The sequence below is a fragment of the Scyliorhinus canicula genome, chromosome 9 (genome assembly GCF_902713615.1).
Source record: "Scyliorhinus canicula chromosome 9, sScyCan1.1, whole genome shotgun sequence".
In the NCBI taxonomy this organism is placed as follows: Eukaryota; Metazoa; Chordata; class Chondrichthyes; order Carcharhiniformes; family Scyliorhinidae; genus Scyliorhinus; species Scyliorhinus canicula.
The window spans coordinates 158,845,149-158,862,595 of NC_052154.1; positions in this window are offsets into that span (position 1 = coordinate 158,845,149).

Here is a 17,447-nt window from a genome sequence, read left to right on the forward strand (position 1 = left end):
TAGTACACACGATGGGCAAGTGCTGCAAATTTAACAATTGTTGCAACTGGAATCCATATTCTCACCATCATTAAGCAATAGCTTTAATACATCAAAGTTTGATGTAAAAGAAAACAATTCCAATATTACTTGATCTTTGCTGATTTGTGGAAACAGCTTAATAATACCTTCCAATGCTTTATCTTCAAGGCCCTTCTCTGCAATAGTTTTAAACCTTGCTGGGTCCAAGCAGGACAAATCTTTATACAACTGTTTGTGTTGTACAAAGCGTGATTCTAGTGACTGGACAATGCAATCCATTATTAGGTTAAACACATTTACTCGAAAATCAGCTAGAGAATCTGAGGAATTTCTTTCATCATCAATAAGCTCATCTGCCATTCTTTTCTTCTTCCTCTGCCTCTTAACTGGCAATGCTGTTTCCAACGCATCAATTTCCAATGTCACTAAAGCCATGTACAAAGGGTGATGGATTACTCAAAGTGTTGGGAAACTCAAAGGCTAAGCAGTATGAACAATATAAGCATCTATTTTCTTTGTTATATAGAACATAGAACAGTACAGCACAGAACAGGCCCTTCGGCCCTCGATGTTGTGCCGAGCAATGATCACCCTACTCAAACCCATGTATCCACCCTATACCCGTAACCCAAGAACCCCCCCCTTAACCTTACTTTTTTAGGACACTACGGGCAATTTAGCATGGCCAATCCACCTAACCCGCACATCTTTGGACTGTGGGAGGAAACCGGAGCACCCGGAGGAAACCCACGCACACACGGGGAGGACGTGCAGACTCCGCACAGAGAGTGACCCAGCCGGGAATCGAACCTGGGACCCTGGAGCTGTGAAGCATTTATGCTAACCACCATGCTACCGTTTTCTTGGGACTGAGTCATTCATAATTTTTCTCTCATACAAACGAGCATCAAATGGCAGATCATCAAGTGGCTGAAGTGGATGTTCAGCAAAAAACTGTTTTAGCTTTGCTCGTGATGGATATTGGAAGATTCCAGTAATTGATCTTTCATTTTCTCGCGTAGGTTCATTTAAAGGATGTGCTTCAGAAACCAAGTCATTTATGCTTGAAGGAATATCTGATTCCCTGTCACTAGTTGAAGCTATGTGTTCAGATGTTGCAACTACAGGCAGTACAGATACCGGAACAAGGAAGCCATAAGAAATATTGGGCCTGGGTTGATTAGTAATGGATGCACTTGTATTTGTCTCTACATTCAAAGTAGCTCTTCTCTGTTCTTGTAACTCGCATGTCATTGCATCATCACCATGAGCATTGTTTCTTGCTTCTTGATTATTTGTTGCAGAACTGGATATTGATGTGGATTGTGCTTGTGGTATTATAAACTCTGTAATAGGCCTGCATCGCTTGGCTGATTCCTTCCTTTCTACTTCTTTTTGTTCTTTGCGTTTTAGTGACCCAGATTTTTGCTTTTTCTTTTCCATGCTGGTTGGGGTAATATTCCTGAAATAAAAACTTAATTAAAAATAGCTCACATTTGGAAAAATGAATATTGATGATTGCAAGAATAACTTGAAGGAATGCCAGATAAACCCCTACTTTTTTTTTTTTCTTTTTTTTTTATAAATTTAGATTACCCAATTATTTTTTCTATTAAGGGGCAATTTAGAGTGGCCAATCCACCTATTCTGCACATTTTTGGGTTGTGGGGGCGAAACCCACGCAGACACGGGGAGAATGTGCAAACTCCACACGGACAGTGACCCAGAGCCGGGATCGAACCTGGGACCTCAGCGCCGTGAGGCGGTTGTGCTAACCACGAGGCCACCGTGCTGCCCTGATAAACCCCTACTTGATAAAAAATATAAAATAACTTACTTACACTTCAATAGGCTATGTTCATTAGTCAACACTACTGTGGCCTATACAGCTTCAGAAGAGGAGACAATCCACTGTCCAGTGTTCACACCAGCAAGCAACTGAGACAACTGTTGAAACTTAGAAGTTTGGTCCGACTATAGTAAGACATTAAGAATGGTCCCACGACCAAAGTTAACTTGTCCAGTTTGATACCAGTGTAGTGTTACAAGTCGCAACCCTTTCAATTTACCGATCATGGCTTATCATTTCAATGTCTTTGACCTCATGATTCACGGTCAAAGGTACCACTTCTCCTTTTCGGTGACCTCACGACCCTATGTACTGCTTGATATCCTTTCAAGTTGCCGCCCATCTCAAATCACGAACTGTAACTTTATCTTTAAATTCACACACTCTTGCTGAAAACGTGGATTTCCAACTATGTCCGACCCGGGTGAACCAGCCCCCCCCACCCCCGTTAAACATCCGTTTAACACTGCTTCGTTCCTTCATACACTGAGTGATTATTTGTTTGTTTCTTCATTGCATTTTTATTTGGTATTGCTCTTTTTAAAAACAATTATATTTTATTAAGTTAGAATACAAATCACACGAAAGAAGTTGGAGATTTATCTATCTAATTAATTATAATTTTTAAAGAACATAGAACACTACAGCGCAGTACGGGCCCTTCGGCCCTCGATGTTGCGCCGACCTGTGAAACCATCTGAAGCCTATCTGACCTACACTATTCCATTTTCATCCATATGTCTATCCAGTGACCACTTAAAGGCCCTTAAAGTTGGCGAGTCTACTACTGTTGCAGGCAGGGCGTTCCACACCCCTACTACTCTCTGAGTAAAGAAACTGCCTCTGATATCTGTCCTATATCTATCACCCCTCAATTTAAAGCTATGTCCCCTCGTGTTGGTCATCACCATCCGAGGAAAAAGACTCTCACTGTCCACCCTATCTAACCCTCTGACTATCTTATATGTCTCTATTAAGTCACCTCTCAGCCTTCTCCTCTCTAATGAAAACAACCTCAATTCCCTGAGCCTTTCCTCGTAAGACCTTCCCTCCATACCAGGCAACATCCTAGTAAATTTCCTCTGAACCCTTTCCAAAGCTTCCACATCCTTCCTATAATGTGGTGACCAGAACTGCACGCAGTACTCCAGGTGCGGCCGCACCAGAGTTATGTACAGCTGCAGCATGACCTTGTGGTTCCGAAACTCAATCCCACTGCTTATAAAGGCTAGCACACCATATGCCTTCTTAACAGCCCTATTAACCTGGGTGGCAACTTTCAGGGATTTATGTACCTGGATGCCGAGATCTCTCTGTTCATCTACACTACCAAGAATCTTGCCATTATCCCAGTACTCTGCATTCCTGTTACTCCTTCCAAAGTGAACCACCTCACACTTTTCCACATGAAACTCCATCTGCCACCTCTCAGCCCAGTTCTGCAGCTTATCTATGTCCCTCTGTATCCTATAACATCCTTCAGCACTATCCACAACTCCACCGACCTTCGTGTCATCTGCAAATTTACTAACCCATCCTTCTACACCCTCTTCCAGGTCATTTATAAAAATGACAAACAGCAGTGGCCCCAAAACAGATCCTTGCGGTACACCACTAGTAACTGAACTCCAGGATGAACATTTGCCATCAACCACCACCCTCTGTCTTCTTTCAGCTAGCCAATTACTGATCCAAACCGCTAAATCACCTTCAATTCCATACTTCCTTATTTTCTGCAATAGCCTACCATGGGGAACCTTATCAAACGCCTTACTGAAATCCATATACACCACATCAACAGCTTTACCCTGATCCACCTGTTTGGTCACCTTCTCAAAAAACTCAATAAGGTTTGTGAGGCATGACCTACCCTTCACAAAACCGTGTTGACTATCGCTAATCAACTTGTTCTTTTCAAGATGATTATAAACCCTATCTCTTATAACCTTTTCCAACATTTTACCCACAACCGAAGTAAGGCTCACAGGTCTATAATTACCAGGGTTGTCTCTACTCCCCTTCTTGAACAAGGGGACAACATTTGCTATCCTCCAGTCTTCCGGCACTATTCCTGTCGACAAAGACGACATAAAGATCAAGGACAAAGGCTCTGCAATCTCCTCCCTGGCTTCCCAGCGAATCCTAGGATAAATCCCATCTGGCCCAGGGGACTTATCTATTTGGACATTTTCCAAAATTGCTAACACCTCCTCCTTTTGAACCTCAATTCCATCTAGCCTGGTCGACTGAACCTGCATGTTCTCCTCGACAACATCGTCTTTCTCCAGTGTAAACCCTGACGAAAAATATCCATTTAATGCTTCCCCTATCTCCTCTGATTCCACACACAACTTTCCACTACTATCCTTGATTGGCCCTAATCTTACTCTAGTCATTCTTTTGTTCCTGATATACCCATAGAAAGCCTTAGGGTTTTCCTTGATCCTATCCGCCAATGACTTTTCGTGTCCTTTCCTCGCTCTTCTTAACTCTCCCTTTAGGTCCTTCCTGGCTAACTTGTAACTCTCAAGTGCCCTAACTGAGCCTTCATGTCTCATCCTAACATAAGCCTTCTTCTTCCTCTTGACAAGTGCTTCAACTTCCTTAGTAAACCACGGTTCCCTTGCTCGACAACTTCCTCCCTGCCTGACAGGTAAATACTTATCAAGGACACGCAGTAGCTGTTCCTTGAAAAAGCTCCACATTTCAATTGTACCCATCCCCTGCAGTTTCCTTCCCCATCCTATACATCCTAAATCTTGCCGAATAGCATCATAATTGCCTTTCCCCCAGCTATAATTCTTGCCTTGCGGTATATACCTATCCCTGCCCATTGCTAAAGTAAACATAACCGAGTTGTGATCACTATCACCAAAGTGCTCACCTACATCTAAATCTAACACCTGGCCGGGTTCATTACCCAGTACCAAATCCAATGTGGCCTCGCCCCTTGTTGGCCTGTCTACATACTGTGTCAGAAAACCCTCCTGCACACACTGCACAAAAACTGACCCATCTATAGTACTCGAACTATAGTATTTCCAGTCAATATTTGGAAAGTTAAAGTCCCCCATAACAACTACCCTGTTACTCTCGCTCCTGTCGAGAATCATCTTTGCAATCCTTTCCTCTACATCTCTGGAACTATTCGGAGGTCTATAGACAACTCCCAACAGGGTGACCTCTCCTCTACTGTTCCTAACCTCGGCCCATACTACCTCAGTAGACGAGTCCTCAAGCGTCCTTTCTACCGCCGTAATACTTTCCTTGATTAACAATGCCACACCCCCCCCCCCCTCTTTTACCATCTTCTCTGTTCTTACAGAAACATCTAAATCCTGGAACCTGCAACAACCATTCCTGTCCCTGCTCTACCCATGTCTCCGAAATCGCCACAACATCGAGATCCCAGGTACCAACCCATGCTGCAAGCTCACCCACCTTATTCCGGATGCTCCTGGCGTTGAAGTAGACACACTTCAAACCAGCGTCCTGCTTGCCGGTGCCCTCTTTCGAACTTTTAACCCTATCCCTGACCTCACTACTCTCAACATCCTGTACACTGGGACTACAATTTAGGTTCCCATCCCCCTGCTGAATTAGTTTAAACCCCCCCGAAGAGCACTAGCAAATCTCCCCCCCAGGATATTGGTACCCCTCTGGTTCAGGTGAAGACCATCCTGTTTGTAGAGGTCCCACCTACCCCAGAATGAGCCCCAATTTTCCAGGAAACCAAAACCCTCCCTCCTGCACCATCCCTGTAGCCACGTGTTCAACTCCTCTCTCTCCTTATTTATCACTTCACTAGCACGTGGCACGGGTAACAACCCAGAGATAACAACTCTGTTTGTTCTAGCTCTCAGCTTCCACCCTAGCTCCCTGAATTTCTGTCTCAAATCCCCATCTCTCTTCCTACCTATGTCGTTGGTACCTATATGGACCACGACTTGGGGCTGCTCCCCCTCCCCCTTAAGGATCCCAAAAACACGATCAGAGACATCACGAACCGTGGCACCTGGGAGGCAACACACCAACCGTGAGTCTCTTTCGTTCCCACAGAACCTCCTGTCTGTTCCTCTAACTATGGAGTCCCCAATGACAAGTGCTCTGTTCCTCTTCTCCCTTCCCTTCTGAGCAACAGGGACAGACTCTGTGTCAGAGACCTGTGCCCTATTGCTTACCCCTGGTAAGTCGTCCCCCGCAACAGTATCCAAAACGGTATACTTGTTATAGAGGGGAACGACCACAGGGGATCCCTGCACTGCCTGCCGGTTCCCTCTCCTTCCCCTGACGGTAACCCATCTACCTTCTTCTTTTACCTGAGGTGTGACTACCTCCCTATAACTCCTCTCAATAACCTCCTCCGCCTCCCGAATGATCCGAAGTTCATCCAGCTCCAGCTCCAGGTCCCCAACGCGGCTCTCGAGGAGCTGGAGTTGGGTGCACTTCCCGCAGATGTAGTCAGAAGGGACACTAGAGGTGACCCTTTCCTCCCACATTCTGCAGGAGGAACATTCAACTGCCCTAGCCTCCATTCCCACTGAACTAACTTCCCAACTACAGAAAAATAAAAATAAAAAACTTGTTAGTTTAGCAATCCAACGGACAGAACTTTTTTTTTGGTTAGAGGAGGAGGATGGGTGGTAAACACTACATAAGTACTGTTTCGGGTAAAGCTGTCACTCGAGAACAGCCCCTTCACAAACCACCTTCAACTTACGCTGACCGCACTGCACGTATGCAAATCTCCCCGGAACAGCCAATCAGAAGCTCTGCTCTACTGCCCCCTGCTGGATGCTTGACTTCCGTCGAACTCCTCGGGTCACTGATGCAGGTGCACCTTCAACTTACGCTGACCGCACTGCACGTATGCAAAGTAAGGGCCCTTCAGAGATTCACTGGCCCCTTCTTGGCTCTCCGGGCCCCGGACCGATGTACCAGCTGAACCAAGACTACTGCTTGATATCGTTTGAAGTTGCCGACCATCTCAAATCACGAATTGTAACTTTATCTTTAAATTCACACACTCTTGCTGAAAACATGGGGCGCGATTCTCTGCTGCCCACAATGGGTCGGAGAATAGTGGGAGGGCCGTCCTGACAATTTTCACGGCCTCCCGCTATTCTCCCCCCTCCCTCGGGCCGACCCCCGACACGAATCGCTGCTCGCCGTTTTTTCCGGCGAACAGCGATTCTCCGCAGGTTGATGGGCCGAATACCGCGGAGTTTACGGCCGTTTTCACGGCCGCAATCACACCTGCTTTCAGCGTTCGTGAAAACGGCCGCAAAGTGCCCGTCCCGGACAACCATGGCACCGATTGGCATGGGTGGCATGGGCCTGCGATCGGTGGGCACCGATCGCGGGCAGCGGGTCCGATACTCGCGCGCTATTTGTTCTTCCGCCGCCCCGCAGGATCAGTCCGCAGGGTGGCTGAGGGGCATGACGGCCCGCGCATGCGCGGGTTTGACGCATCTGCGTGATGATGTCATCCACGCATGCGCGGGTTGGAGCCGTCCAACACGCGCATGCGCGGCTGATGTCATCGTGCTCGTCAGCTGGCGTGACGCTTGGCGCGCGGACTTAGCAACGGTCGCTAAGCCCACGATGCCGTGCTTCACGGGGCCCCGCTGCTAGCCCCGCCCGGAGGGGAGAATTGGGTCCCGGGAGGGGGCGCGGAGGCTGGCATGAAACACGGCCAGTTTCACGCCAGCCTTTACGACTCGCCGCATTTGCGGAGAATCGCGCCCATGGAATTTTCTTAATTATGCCTGACCCGGGCCTCCCTATTCCACATCCTTCCACTACCTCCCCTGCTTCGTTCCTTTTCATGCACTGCTTATTTGTGTCCGGTTCTCTTTTTTTTCTTATTCCTTTTTATTACTAAAACAGTTGTCTGTGTTTGTTTCTTTATTGCATTTTTATTTGATATAGGGGGCCCACTTTATCAGGGGCCCACTTGCCATCGGGCAAGCTGACACCCTGGCCAGTCCGCCACTGGTTATTGTGTGTATGGCGGTGGCGTTAAACGTGGATTGAATCCAAACAACTCCCGAGATTGGAATTGAACCAAATGGGGAGCAGCATCTCATTTCCTTGTTGGAAGCCTCTTTATGCCTGAACTCTTTTCAGAGCTCCTAAACGCGCTCTCGGTTTCTTATTGCATCTTTCTATCGATAATCTATCTGTAGTGCTGGAATATTAAATGTCATACTAACACAGATTTATTTTCCAGAAAGTGTGGCCAAAGTGCGACCTTCATTGTATGAATAAAGCGATTGATGACAAGTTGCGTCCATAAGCTTCTTGTGTACCACTGTAAAGGTTTTCTCCTGACCGTAACAATAAGCTTTTACCACAATCCAGAAATGGCTCAGTGGTTAACTGCACCCTGAAATGCTGTTGTTCAATTGGAGTGATGCACTTAGTTCTGGGAAAGGCAGCTTTGTGGATTCCCAGTCAGTACCACAGGAGGGTTTTCAACATTCAGATTCAGCTCGTTATATTCTGGAGTTGCTTTGTGTTGATCTGCTCAATAACTCAATGAAATGAAGGAAACCTCTCTCCTTGGAGGTTACAGGGTTCCAGGCGTGGAGGAGGTGTCTGAATCATGTGGGACAATCTGGATGGAAGACTTGGTCACCAGCCGTTGTTGTGCGACAAGTTCAGGAAACATGAGTGTGTGGGAGTGGGTTGTGCGGATGGGAGTGGGGTGGGTTGGGTGGATAGGGTGGGTGGATGGAGTAGTGGGGGGGGGGGGGGGGGGGGGGGTTGGGTGGATGGGAATGGTGAGAGACCAAGTCCTGGGGATGGATTCACAGATACACAACCAGAGATGGAAGGAAAGTTCTCCCAGTAACAAATAGCAACTGAAGTCATACAATAAACTCACGGCAATCATCTCAAATCTGTCACCTGTAATTAGAATAATATTATCACCCACTGACACCCAGAAACGCAGGCACAATTCTGACACTGCACACGGTCTGGCCAGTCCCCAAGTCTCACTCAGCCCTTTACCGGCTGCTGCTCCCACTCTGCAAGTTGTTGTTGCTGGGGTTCTGCAGGAAGTATTAATGGCTGCAATACTCAGTCATTGTATGAGTTGATTGAGCAATTTGCTTCAGCTGTTCAAATTTAACACAGATTTGTGTTAGCTTCCTACATGTATTCCAGAGTTCTTGACAATATACCTCTGGGAGTAACTCGTAGCATTTAGAATGTCAGCCTTTGTCTGCTCATAATTCATGAACCCATCAGAAGGCAGCATGGAGCTTGGGCTTTCCCTGACCTTAAATGAAAAATGTCCACACCTCTGATGACTATTTTAGCTGTCTGGCTGTTTTCTCAAAAATAACAAACAAATGACTCCACATTACTCTCTTCGAATCTGGGGATGAATCAAACACATTTGAAGGACTAGTCCTAGATTAGGGAGATAGGTAATTGAAGTCACCATAGTCCCAGATGCCCTTAGGCTGAGTGGGGAGAGCTGCACTGACTGGTGTTGATTCCGCTTGAGGATCACCACATCTCAGGCCAAGAGTAAGGTTAATACCCCACTGAGATTTCCCTTTTTAGCTTATCATTTATCTTAGACACTGATCAAGTTCAAATTTGGCATTCCTAGATGTGAGCTCCCAATTTCTGTCAGGAACAGAGGGGGTTTCCTTTGCACAGCCCTGATTTCCCCTCTCGTGACTCATCCATAAACAGGAAAGTGTTCTGATTTTGATTTCCCCTCTATAGGTGGTGCCGATTTATTTTCCCAAAGCTCTGTGGTTTTGGTGTGGTCATAAGAGTAGATGGTGGCATATTAGTATTGTCACTGGACTAGTAATCCAAAGACCCAGAGTAATGATCTGGGGACCCAAGTAAAAATCCCACCATGGCAGGTAATGGAATTCAAACTCAATAAAATACCTGGAATTAAAAGTGTAATGATGACCATTAAACCATTGTTGATGTTCATAAAATCCCATCTGGTTTACTAATGCCGAAGGAAATCGGCCATCCTTACCTGGTATGGCTTACATATGATCCCTGACCCACAGCAATGTAGTTGACTCTTAACTGCCTCCTCATGGCAATTAGGTACGGGCAATAAATGCTGGCACAGCCTGTGACACTCACATCCCAAAACTGAATTAAAAATATATATGTTCGATAAATAACGCCACAGCAAACTCAAGTTAGGATAAATTCTGACGGCTCATTTATATTGCACACACTCAAAACACAGGAAGAGTGTACGCAATGTCTCTCCCTTGCCTCCACCCTCCACTTCTTAGGAATCCTTACAGTGAAAGCGGGATACAGAAATGAAAGAAGTACAGAGAGAAATCCACAAAGAAAATTAGCATTAATGAATCATGGTGAGCACATTGGCCTGGCTTATGTAATGTAAATAGCCCTGGTATACTTCCTTTGGAAGTTGTTCTTCTGGAGGTCACCAGGTTGTTGGTGTCCCTTCAAAGATAACAAAGTGGCAGCTTCTCTGAATGACAGAAAATTCTTATTGTTTGAGTCATAGCCAACCATAGCTTCAGTCATTTTAAAGCCACGGTACAATTTTTTAATTTTATAAATTACAAATGATTTTTAAAAAGTATTCACTTATGGGTGTGTGCACGCTGGTTAGGCCAGCATTTATTGCCCATCTCTAGTTGGCCTTCAGAAAGTGGTGGTGAGCTGTCTTCTTGAACCGCTGCAGTTCCTGAGGCGCAGATGACGTATACATAGTTTATAAAAAAGTAGAGTGAGCTCTTAGTCCCTGGCACTCTTCAACATCTTAACCCACTGTCTATTGCTGATTCTTTGTACCTGCAATCGCAACAAAGTGCTGGCAAGTTTAAAGTGGTCACCTCACAGCAATACAGGTTTATTTTCTATAAAACGCCTCCAAAGTTTAAACTTTGATTGTATCAATATAACAGGTTGGATCTGATGGCGTTTAGTGGCAAACTTGCTGTGTTGAAATGTAAAGACTTTTTCTTAACAGTAAAAATAACCTTGTACTTGTAACCACATTGCATTGAATGCACTTGTGGTCAATTGCACCTTGACGTGCTATAGTTCCACAGAGGTAATGTACTTTGTTCTGGGAAAGAGCAAATGTAAAACTTGATTTGCAGAGCGTCAGTCCATGTCACAGAACTGAGGATCTTTAAAATTAATCTTCTACTAATTAAACTTTTAACTTACCATGACCTGTCCTGAGGGCAATGGGTTAGTGTATTGTATTGGTCTGCTCAATAGGTCAACTCATTGATGTAAGAGGAGAGAAATTCTCCCCTTGGAGATTACAGGGCTCAAGAGTGTCTGAATTGTGAGAGGAGGTTATCACTGCCAAGTAGGAAAATCTGGATGGACCAGCTGATCTTTCCTTGTCTGCTATTTTCATTTGTAAACTGGACTGAACAGACTTTATTAGTGTCCCAAGGTGGAGGGAATCTGATTGAAATGCTGGCAATGTAGGGTTTTGTTATCTTCTTTCATTGACTCATATCTACTCATTAATGTGGCTGGTAGCAAGGAGCAGAATCAGCGATGGCCTATTTCTGTGTTTTGTAACTGAGAGACCCTGAGTGGGGAAAGTTTCGAAGACGTACATGAGGAAGTGAGAGGAATTTAAGATCGAACACGGAGACGTAGCAAGCGGGTTCTCCCTCTGTCCCAAATCTGCTCAATATTCCAACACAATGTAATCTAATTAAACACTGTGCTTTTCATAGAAAAAGAATTGTGCAGAGGCCTTTGTCTTTCAAAGTAGATTGATATCTAGAAAATGTTGATTCAATTTCATAACTTTGTAAATTACATTTCAAGTAGAATCTATTGCGAAGTTTCAGAAGATAAGTGCTGCTCTGTGAAATGCTCTTGGTGTTAATTGTGGCACTGGTTCATTGAAATCATTGCCCTTTCGACACAACCTCAATTGTTTACACGCCCATTTTCATCAAGTCGACCTGATTCTGTACCTGCTCCCAGCCCCTACACCTGGACTTAAGGAATTTCTCCCATCAGGACAAACCATCAGAAATGTGCATCACTAGGTTTCTGCTTTCCATTTGTTCCTATGATCTGGGGGTTACTGGCTAGGCCATATTGTTGTAGGAACACCCACAGTCTTGTTAGGAAGGCAGTTCCATGATTTTGACAGAGTGACAGTGAGATCGTGACAGGGTGATCGAATTTCAAGTCAGTACATTGTGGGCGGGATTCTCCCCTACCTGGCAGGGCGGGGGTCCCGGTGCCGAGGAGTGGCGTGAACCACTCCGGCGTCGGGCCGCCCCAAAGGTGCGGAATCCTCTGCACCTTCAGGGGCTAGGCCCGACCTGGAGTGGTTTGCGCCATGCCGGATTGCGGGGAAGGGGCTTGGCGCCACACCAACCGACGCCCCCGAAGAGTTGGCGCATGCGCCGGAGTGCCAGTGTGTGCTGGCGTCATCACAGCGCATGCGCGGGAGGATCCGTCTCCACATCGGCCATGGTGGAGGACCACAGCGGCTGATGCAGTGGGATAGAGTGCCCCCACGGCACAGGCCCGCCCACGGATTGGTGGGCTCTGATCGCGGGTCAGGCCACCGTGGGGGCACCTCCCGGGCTAGATCCTTCCACGCCCCCCCCCCCGAGGACCCCGGAGGCCACCCGCGCTGCCAGTTCCCGCTGGTAAGGACCTACTCTAACGGGTGGACATTTGGCCCATCGCGGGCCAGAGAATCGCCGGGGGGCGGCTGCCAATGGCCGCCGACTGGCGTGGCGAGATTTCCGCCCCCACCAAATCTCTGGTGCAAAATTTGGCAGCCAGCGGGGAGGGGATTCATGCCACCCCCCCCCCCCCCCCCCCCCCCCCTCCCCGCCGATTCTCCGACCTGGCGGGGGGTCGGAGAATCCCGCCCTGTGTGTTTCAACAATTCGGCAGTGATTACAGAAAGTTGATGCTGTAACAGGTCAAACCAAAAGAATCTCTGCGTTTGTAACATCAGACGATCTTTATCAATGTAAGTTTAAACCATTTCAAAAGCAGAATCATAGAATCCCTACAGCGCAGAATGAGGCCATTCGGCCCATCAAGTCTGCACCGACCCTCCGAAAGAGCACTCTACCTGGGTCCACTCCCCCATCCACCCGATCCATCCCTGTAACCCCATAACCTAACCTGCACATTCCTGGACATGATGGACAATTTAGCATGGCCAATCCACCAGATACCTTTCAAAGATGGTTATTTCTGACTTTTGTGTATATTTTGTTTTCTTTTTAAATTTATAATACCCAATTATATTTTTTCTCCAATTAAGGGGCAATTTAGCGTGGCTAATCCACTGAACTGGCACATCTTTGGGTTGTGGGTGTTAACTCCACACAGACACAGGGAGAATGTGCAAAGTTCACATGGACAGTGACCCAGGGCCGGGATTCGAACCCAAGTCCTCAGCGCTGTAGGCTGCAGTGCTAACCACTGTGCCACATGCTGCCCCTTATTGTGCCTATTGATGACCTATTGGTCTACAGTTAAACTGGCTTACACCACCTACATACACACTTTAATAGATAATAAAAAGATAATTTGGTGATAAACTTGGCAATAAGTGAGTTTCCCCAAGGCTAAATAAAGTCTCCTATTTTGGATATGTTGTTGAGTTGGTTTGAGTGTTATCCAGAAAATCTAAAGTTTAAGTCTTTATGTACTGGAATGTGACTCTGAACTGCTGTAGAGTGCTTAAGTTTGAGTGTGGTGACTGAGGGAGTTCAGTGAGGAGGGAGCAAGGTGAACCTTTCATTTTCTACTTCTTCTCAGGAAGCAGAGCAGTAGCCTTGTTAAATTTACCTGGTGAGTATTTATGCTGTCCTTAATATACCATAAACTAGAAGAAGTAAAAGTAAAGGGAGAAATGTAAGCATTGCTCGGCCATGTGGAATGTGTGCAATGTGGGAGGTCAGGGACATGCCCAGTGTTCAAGGTGTGCAGGTAGTGTTCCAGGTGAGATCCACGTTTCAGAGCTGGAGCTGTGAGTGGAGTCACTGTGGAGCATCCGTAAGGACAAGATCTTTGTCCATAGCATGTAGAGTGAGGGGGGTCACACAACAGGTAATGAGTGCACAGGTAGAAAGGGAATGGGTGACCACCAGATGCAGTAAAAGTACTAAGCGGGTAATGTAGGAGACCTCCGGGTCCATTTCCTCTCTAACAGACTTTCTGGTTTGGCTACTGGTTGGGGAGATGGTTTCTCAGGGAGATGCAGCAAGAGTCAGGTCCATGGCTCCACAGGTGATACAGGGAGACATTTAAGTTGGGGGAGAGAGACAATAAATGTAGTCATAACCATGGACAGTATAGTTAGTGGCATAGGCGCTGGATCGTGAGTCCCGAAGGTTGTGTTCAGGTTTGGGATATCTTACCTGGGCTGCAGAGGAACATGGAGTGGGAAGTAAAGATCCAGTTATCCTGGTCCATGGAGGTACCAACAACATAGATAGAACAATGATAGAGGTTCTGCTGAAAGAATATGAGTAGCTCAGTGCTAAATTAACAAGTATAAACAAAAAGGTAATAATCCCCGGATTACTACCTGAGCCACGAGCTAACTGGCACACGGTCAATAAGATTAAAGAGGTAAATGTGTGGCTCAGAGGTAGGTATGGGAGAAATGGCTTTGAATTTCTGGGACAATGGCACCAGTACCGGGGAAGGAAGGATCTGTTCCAATGGGATGGTCTTCATCTGAATCATGCTGGGACCAGAGACCAGGCGAATCGCAGAACTAGCATTGTAAATTAAATCATGGGGGAGTGGGGGAGGGGGGGGGGGGGGGGGGGGGGGGGGGGAAAGAGGAGAGAGTTCAGTTGTCTGAAAAATTAGAAAACCAAATTTAAAGGAGAAGGTAGGAGGGCAGGTTAATGATGAGGACTTTAAACTAGTTAAAGGTGGGGGGAAGGGGTTGCTCCGGAGAGGTTAGTAAAGTTTTCGGAACAAGTAATAGTACAGAGAGTATGGAAAACAGCAGGATTCTAACTTCAGCTACAGAAGATAAGGGGATAACTATGAGAAGGGGGACAGTCAATGCGGGACTGAGGGTGTTGTACCTAAATGCGTGCATGAATACGAAACAAGGTAAATGAGCTTGTAGCGCACATTGAAATTTGCGGGTGCAAGACTGTTGGCATCACAGAGACGTGGCTAAAAGGGGATTAGGGCTGGGATCTAAATATCCAAGGATGTGTGTCCTATTGAAAGGACAGGCAGATGGGCAAAGGGGGTGGGGTTGCATTGATAGAAGGAAATTAAATTAAATCGATGGCAAGACGTGATACAGGGTCAGACAGCATAGAATATGTGTAGGTAGAGTTGAGGAATCGGAAAGGAAAAAAGCCTTTTTGGGAGTCATGTACAGGCTCCTTAGCGGTAGTCAGGATGTGGGGCAGAAAATAAATCAGGAGAGAGAAAAGGCATGCAAGAAAGGAAATATTACAATAATCATGGGGGACCTCAATATGCAGGTGGACTGGGAAAATGGTAGTGGGTACCAAGAAATGGAATTTGTGGAATGTCTGTAAGATGGTTTTTTAGAGCAGCTTGTGGTAGAGCTCACTAGGGAACAGGGAGTTTTGGATTTGGCGATGTGTAATGAGGCAGACTTGATTCGGGAACTTAAGGTAAATGAACCCTTAGGGAGCAGTGACCACAATATGATCGAATTTACACTGAAGTTTGAGAGGAGAAGATAGAATTAAATGTAATGGTATGATGATTGAGTTAAGGTAACTACAAAGACATGAGGGAAGTCCTGCCCAGAGTTGATTGGTAGGGGAGCCTTGCAGGGAAGACACTGAAATAACAATGGCAGGAGTTTTCAGGGTTATTTGGGAGGCATATTCGTCCGAAGGAGGAGGAAACTTGCTAAGGGGAAGATGAGCCAACCATGGCTGACAAGAGAAGTCAGGGACAGCATAAAGCAAAAGAAAAAGCATACAAAGTGGCGAGGGTTAGGGGGAAGCCAGAGGATTTAAAGCAAGTAGAAGACAACTAAAAAAAAGCAATAAGGGCGGAGAAAATGAAATATGAGTGTAAGCTAACTAGTAATATAAAAGTTTTCTTCACTATACAAAAGGTAAGAGAGAGGCAAGAATGGATATTGGAACATGAGGAGGGAGAAGTAGCAATGGGGAACAAAGGAATGGCAGAGGAACTGAATAGTTACTTTCCTTGTGGAAGACACCAGTAGGATACCAGAACTTCAAGAGAGTCAGTGGGCAGAGATGAGTGCAGTGGTCATGACTTTGGAGAAGGTTCTGGGGAAACTGAAAGGTCTGAAGGTGGATAAATCACCTGGACCAGATGGACTACACCCCAGGGTTCTAAAGGAGATAGCTGAGAAGATTCTGGAGATTTTGGTGGTGATCTTTCAGGAATCATTGGAGTCAGGGAGGGTCCCAGAGGACTAGAAAATGGCTAATGTAACACCCCTGTATAAGAAGGGAGGGAGGCAGAAGATCGGAAATTACAGGCTGCTAGCCTGACATTAGTCATTGGTAACATTTTAGAGTCCATTATTAAGAATGAGATTGCGGAGTACTTGAAAGTGCATGATAAAATAGGACTGAGTCAGCACGGCTTCATCAAGGGGAAGCCATGTCTTACAACCCTGTTAGAATTCTTTGAGGAGGTAATGAGGAAGTTAGACAAAGGAGAGCCATTGGATGTCATCTATTTGGATTTCCAAAAGGCCTTTGACAAGTTGCCAAACAGGACGCTGCTAAATAATATAAGAGCCCATGGTGCTGGGGACAAGGTACTGGCATGGCTAAAGGATTGGTTGACTGGCAGAAGTCAGAGAGTGGGGATAAAGGAGTCTTTTTCAAGATGGCAGCCAATGGCTAGTGGTGTTCAACAGGGGTCAATGTTGGGACCACAACTATTTGCAATAAACATTAACAATCTGGAAGGAGGAACTGAAGGCACTTTGCTAATTTTCCAATTTTCTGGGCCCTCTCCTGGTGATTGTGGGAGTGCTGCTCCTGCCCAGACACAGAGAGGGCATCATTAACCACACGCTTGGGTCACAGTGCTGGGGGGAGGGTGAAAGGTGAGTGGGAGAGCAGATGGAGGGTTGGGGAGTGCAAAGATTCCGTAGGGAGGAGCGAGGAGGTGGTGGTGTCAACTTATCCATGTGTCGTTGACCTTCTTGCGGCACTGGAGGCCAAACGCCTGGCCCGAATGTATGACTGCTGCCACTTAATCCCAGGCGGCATTGGCTGCCCTTTGACTCAGCTTCCAGGACCCTTGGGGGAACAGGACATCCCACCTGTCCTCCACCGCATCTAGGAGCCTCCCCAGGTCTACGTCTCCAAATGTTGGGGCTGGTCTTCTCGGCGCCATTGCTGCAGCTGAGTGTGATTGGCTGTGCTGTTTAAGTGCTGCTCGACCTTGTTAGCCGGGGGTGGGAGGCGGGGGGGGGGGGGGGCGGGGGGGGGTGAGCTGGCAAGCACGGTCTTCGAATCAGCAGCGAGCCTTCATGTGCGGTGTGAAGCCCATGGGACCTTCTTCAGTGGGCCAAATAGAGTTGAATAGCGTTCAA